Source organism: Notolepis coatsorum (genome assembly GCF_963971535.1).
Source record: "Notolepis coatsorum genome assembly, chromosome: 17".
Lineage (NCBI taxonomy): Eukaryota > Metazoa > Chordata > Actinopteri > Aulopiformes > Paralepididae > Notolepis > Notolepis coatsorum.
Window position 1 is genome coordinate 53356414 of NC_140181.1, and position 6000 is coordinate 53362413.

A 6000-nucleotide genomic window follows, 5' to 3' on the forward strand; every position below is an offset into this window, starting at 1 on the left:
CCGTCACAGCACACCACGTCGCTGTTTTCACTCCAACTAGTCTCGACCAACATCGCCCCCTATAGCCCTTCCCTGTCCACTGCCTTAACAAAAGCCCATAGTTCATCCCCCTTGTACTGACCGACCGTGGCGCGCATGCGCAAACCGACACATACCGTCTACATGTCCCAACCACCAGACACTCATCAGCTGCCTATTATTGGAACAAACCATCCTATGTAAAGTCACAAACAAACCCACACTTCCATCACGTTCCTATCCCACTAGCGCCATCATACTGGGCCCACAACAAATATAGATCGAATTTCCAAAGATGGTCGCCACCCTAAAACCAAAAAACCTATAAAAACTACAAAATGTCCGCTACGGCTCCCCGTTTACATGTGAAGGAGAGGTGTAACAATCAAAGAGGCAACACCGCCCCCTGCTGTAATGTTTAGTACATCACCACTATTGTACTACAGTACCCACAACGTCCTGCAGGAGGCGCCCTCACCCTCCCCCACAAGTGCGTCATCACGCAGCACATCACCCCATGACGTCAACTCGACGTCTCTTCTCAATTATAAACCACAATCCCCAGAACCCCGTTTTCAGCCGAACGCACAATTGGAGGGGGGCTTCCCACCCTCCAGAACATTTACAACAAGCGGTGCAAGGGGAAGGCTAAGAGAATTATTAAGGACTCGAGCCACCCGAACAACTGCCTCTTTGAACTGCTGCGGTCAGGCAAGCGATACCGGAGTCTTAAGGCGAGCACAGAAAGACTCAGAAGAAGCTTCTATCCCCAGGCCATCAGGCTGCTAAACGAACAATAAACACTATGCAACAACCATCAAATGCACACAGCACACACACCCACACGCACACACTCACTTAAACAAACAACACACTGCAGCACCCACTCTCCACACTTTAGATCACACAAACACACTTTATATTTATTGATAAAGGATTTGCACTACAACTCGTACACCTACTGTAAATTGTACCTAAATTGCACCTCATCCTATTTCTGCCTTGCACTATATAGTATTGTATATTAGTACACTAAACAGTATTGTATATTATATGGTAACTCAGTTACGTCTATTCTGCATCGAACATTGTACATATGTCTATACTGAACACTGTGACCTCATTTTTTTACTTCTAATTTACATGCTATACTATGTTATTTTATTTCATACTTATCTTGTCTTGCACAGTCTCTGGAGCGTAACAGTAAGAAGCATTTTGTATAAAAGTATTCTGTACTTCTGTATGACAACTATTAAAGAAACTTGAAACTACCGGAAGTTCCTGTCCACGCCTCCCTAAAGTCCTGTGCCAGCCACCAAGAGTAGCAACACGCGATATTCCCCGAGAGTTCAATCATGCTACATTGTTAGCCCAGGTAGCTTAGCATTTTAGCTTCGTTAGCTCAGTACTGCTAGCTCCATTAGCCTAGTTTAGCCACCACCATAACTTCTCCTATACGGCCCATTATCCTGTTGATTCGAGCGGCACAACACATCGCGACGTTTACGTAACACAGTTATACCCCGCAACATAACTTTAATCCTATTTAGCCCCAGTTTACAGAACATATATCATTATCTTTATTCCAGTTCGCTCGCCCGTTTGGCCCCGCCTGGCCGAAATACACAGTATTTTAAATCCAATGCTCCCAAAAGCCTAGACGTTCCCAGTGACGTCATCAGCTCCCAAAACTCTGTTTATCTTGACCGCTTCTACATTAAATTTAGACCTTTATACCACCGATTCAAAAAATTTCAACGAACTTCACACATCATTTTGGTTCCATCACTCTTGCCATTCATTCAATTCACTCGATATCGTAACACAGCGTCCATACGTTACTGCTGCTGTCCCGCGGCTAACGGAGCCAGCTAAATAAATGCCCCGTCCCACGGACAGTGTTATGGTTTCTCCGCTGCCGTTTTGGTCTCTAGAGCTTTATAATAATTCAAAAAATACATTGGCATTCACTCAAAACCTCTAACACACATTCATCCAAACATATATACTCAACAAAACAATGTCCTATTCATAAGCATACTATTCATTTGGCCACATTCATTCTAAGCGCATTTCCTACCTCGCCCATTTCACACAATTCTTTCCTATGTTCTAATCACAAGCCAGTTCCTTCTTTCAAAGTGCTTCATATATCTACCGAGTTCTAGAAAATCCGTCTTGCTATACCCCGAGAAACCCGCTCCATTCATGTATAGTAGCTCGTGGAGAGTTTTGTAGAGCCTCTTGACGGCTTGAATCGGAGGTTTAGATGGTCAAATCGTTTGTTTAACCATAATTTCCATATTTCCTACTTGTAGAGCCACCTGTCGGCTTGAATCGGAGGTTTATGTGGTCTATCGTGCTCCCCGTTTAAACCACAATTTCCATATTTTCTACTTTCCTCATTCCTCCACGAGTTTGATGTTCTTCAGATCTGGACCATAGCCAATCTGAGCCTAAATGACGTCGGATTTGTCTCGACAATTCGCATATGGAACGTCTTCCAAAAGTCCATTGTTCAGCGTACCGATTCTAAGAGAGTTCCTTCCCGCTAAGCAAACTGGCACGAATCCCTAACCCTCGGCTGTGCGCGATCTGAACTAAATACAGACATCTATATCCTCTCTTTACTGGTAGTCACAATACTGTTCGATGAAGGGCTTTAAAATCCACAATGGTACCCTTGTTCCTCCGTCAGCCGTTTCCCAGAGCGGGCCCGGTTCTGACGAGTGAAAACAGCGCCTCATTTAACCCGTTCATCAACCAAAAACGTCACTTATCCCCAGACCTTCAATTGTTTCCCTGAACAATTCCTTATTTATAGCTCCATAGTTGCTTATAAACACTTCACCTTTCGCCTCACTACTGTACCGTTCACTTGGATTGCGCCCCTTATCTTCATTACATAAGTATCGATTCTACCTAGACTAGTCTTACCACATCTGGCATTGTACCAATCTTAGGCATTCTAACCGAACACCCCTCAATACCCTAACCTTAAGTGCTGCGTAGGTGTGCGGCCGAAACCAGAGACAGGTTGTGAATCCTGGTCTCTGGTGTTCTTCCGACACCAACATTTTCCTGGTCCATTACATCATTCACTTTCACCCATAGCAACCCCAAATTTGAGACCGCTCGACCTCCACCAAATTTAAACGCACCATCATTACTTACCTATTCCCGCTGTCCTCGGCTGATGAGGCGAAGATTATTCAGTCGTAGAGGCTTCGATGAGGGCGAGAATCTCTCTGTCCATTTTCCAGAAGTAGCTTTTCGTCGTCTTCAACCGGCTTTGGTCGAATACAGCACGGGTCATGGACCAATTGAAGTATCTTTCACTTCATTTATATATGATCTGTGATCGTATAGTCTTTTACCCTTCTCTCTGCATTGTTTGTAGTTTCTGGTGTTCGGTTCTATTAAGGAAAACGCAGACGAGGTGGTCTGAAATCAAACAAATGGGGTGTTTATTTCCATTGTTAATAAAACACAGCTATGCGTCAAACAAGTACAGGATCTTCATTTCATATCTAATCGTCTCTTTGGTGTGGCAGTTTTGTCCATGATCTGATCAGCTGGGGCCGATCAGAGCGTTCTTCTCCGGTGTGGTTCTCTGTCTCGGGTTGTCCATGACAACACGCGGCTTCTCTTTGTGGTTGGTGGTCGCCAAGGCAACCTTGGTTTTCGGATCCTCAGCGGTTTGGCAGGGATCGCTTGATTTCGTCTCGGCGGATCTCTGCTATGAGGCGCTCCTCTGTCATCTGGTGTCAGTGGCTCTGAGTCTCTGGCTCGGCTTTCGAGCTCCGGTTGGTGAGTCTCCAGCGCTCTCCTCCTGTCCAGGTCTGTCTCGCTCCAGGTCTGTGTGTTCCTCCTTCTGTGTGTCCCGGTGCTGTTCCTTTAACTTCTAAACCACACCTCCCAGCGCATCGTCGGATGACGCTGCCCTAGGAGGCGTCAGCCTATCAGATCAATTTGAAACCAGCTGGTCTTTTCTGAGGTCAAGAAAGGCTTGCCCCCTTTGTATTTCTTTAAGAGAACTAAGTTTATACAATTTAGCCTATTGGATTCATTATTTTACATTTAGAATTAGCAAATCAAATCATAATATTTGAACCCAAACACATGGACACTTTTCTTGACAATGCTAATGGTCCTCTTGGCTGAAAACAGTTTTAGTCATTTCACCACATGTAATTTGATTTTCACAGTGTAGGACAATTTTCTAGTCTCCATGAAACACCACATTTTGCAAATGGTCTAACCCTTAACCTCTGATAGTTACCAATTAAATGCATTCTTATTGTTTTACTGTTATCCTTGGTCGTTTTGAACCAGTTTTTAATATCCAGTTACTTAAATTATTAAACAGAACACAGATTTCACAGTTCTGAGTTAGTTTGGTGCTAATCTCAGCTTGTTGTTTCACTTAATTTAATTCCTTCTCTGCCCCTGCTAGGCAGGGCTTAATTTCTAAATCTTGCTGCACTGAGCACCTGGTCCCACTTGGGTGCAAACAGTCATATATCTTCATGCTCGAGGGCTCTGTTTACAGTCTGTTTACTTTCCTGACCCCCTCCTCCGTTACGACCGGGGGCTGGGGGCTATTCATCCTGTTACCCCAACTGTATTCTAAGTTTTATGATTGGAGCTAGTTCCTGTTTCTTTAACGACCCTATCTCTCCCTGACAGAAGGTTCTTGCCAAGGGTTTTTTTTTCACAATGGTTGGTTATTCGCTTATCCTAAAAATAAACAAGACCTCCTGCTTGATCACCTCCATATAGTCTGGAGGGGTCAGTTTATGACCTTAACGCAATCTACTTTGTTGGGTGTGGCGAGAATGTCAGCTAACCATCCAAGGTCTACTTGCCCTTACTTGTACCTATTTTTGACGAGCGAGGGTATTTCTGCTTAACAGCTGTGACTTATTTTCTTTGAGATCCTGTTTCTTAAATTCGTTACTTAGCACTAGATCATACATTTTGATTTAATTAATTTACGATTCTGTCAAATCAGCCCTTCTGTCAAATCAGCATTTCCGTCTAATATTATTTTATACAGTTTAGTTGCTATTTTCATGTTTCATTTTGATAAATTCACGACAGGTCCACCTACATATTAGAGGTCAGAGGCTCAAGCAAATAAAGTGCACTTGGAGAACTTCTTTGGATCCCATTACAAGCAAACATTTTCGTAAACAAAGTAATCTTGATAAGATAAATGAGTGAACACATTGAAGAAGTGACAGAGTAGAGCAAGCATGGGCTCCAGGCTGTGTTGGACCTCATTTGGTCCCCAGCACTAAACTGCCAAAGTAAGCTGATTCCACCAGACTACTACTGTAACACACAATTCATTCAATCTTTATTTCAACTCGAGGGACACTGAGGTTTCCCCTAATTTTCAGTGACCTGAAGTATACAATTAAAATAGATAGGATAACACAGAGATAAAACAAAGATAATATTCAATACAACACAATAAAAACATGATCAAACAACAAGAAACAAGAAGACCAGTGTTCTGATAATCAGAAGGTTCCTGGTTAGTTTCCAGCTCCTCCCGGGCAGCATGTCGAAGTGTCCAAGACACTTGACCCCTAACTGCTCCCTGTTACAATCCGTTCCTCTTGTCCACCCAAGGACTCCTGAACTGTCCTCTGCTGCCATCCTGTGGCCTGTCGTCGCTACTGCATCTGTTCATGTCTGGCTTGTGTTTCTGTCTTTCTGTCTGTTCTCCGTCTTCATTGCCCTGCTCCCTGTGTTCCTGCTATCTGTAATGTCCCCCTGCCTAGTCTAGTGTCCTCCCCAGTCTGTATCTGTTGTTATTTAGTCATGTCATGTTTTAGTCTGTATCTGCCTGTAACTGTCTCTGCCTGTAAGCCCCCAGCTGTCGCCCCTTGTAATCAGTGTCTGTATATATTCCTGCCTGTCCCATATCTTCCCTGTGGCGTCATTTGAATCCTGTCCTGTTGCTTAACC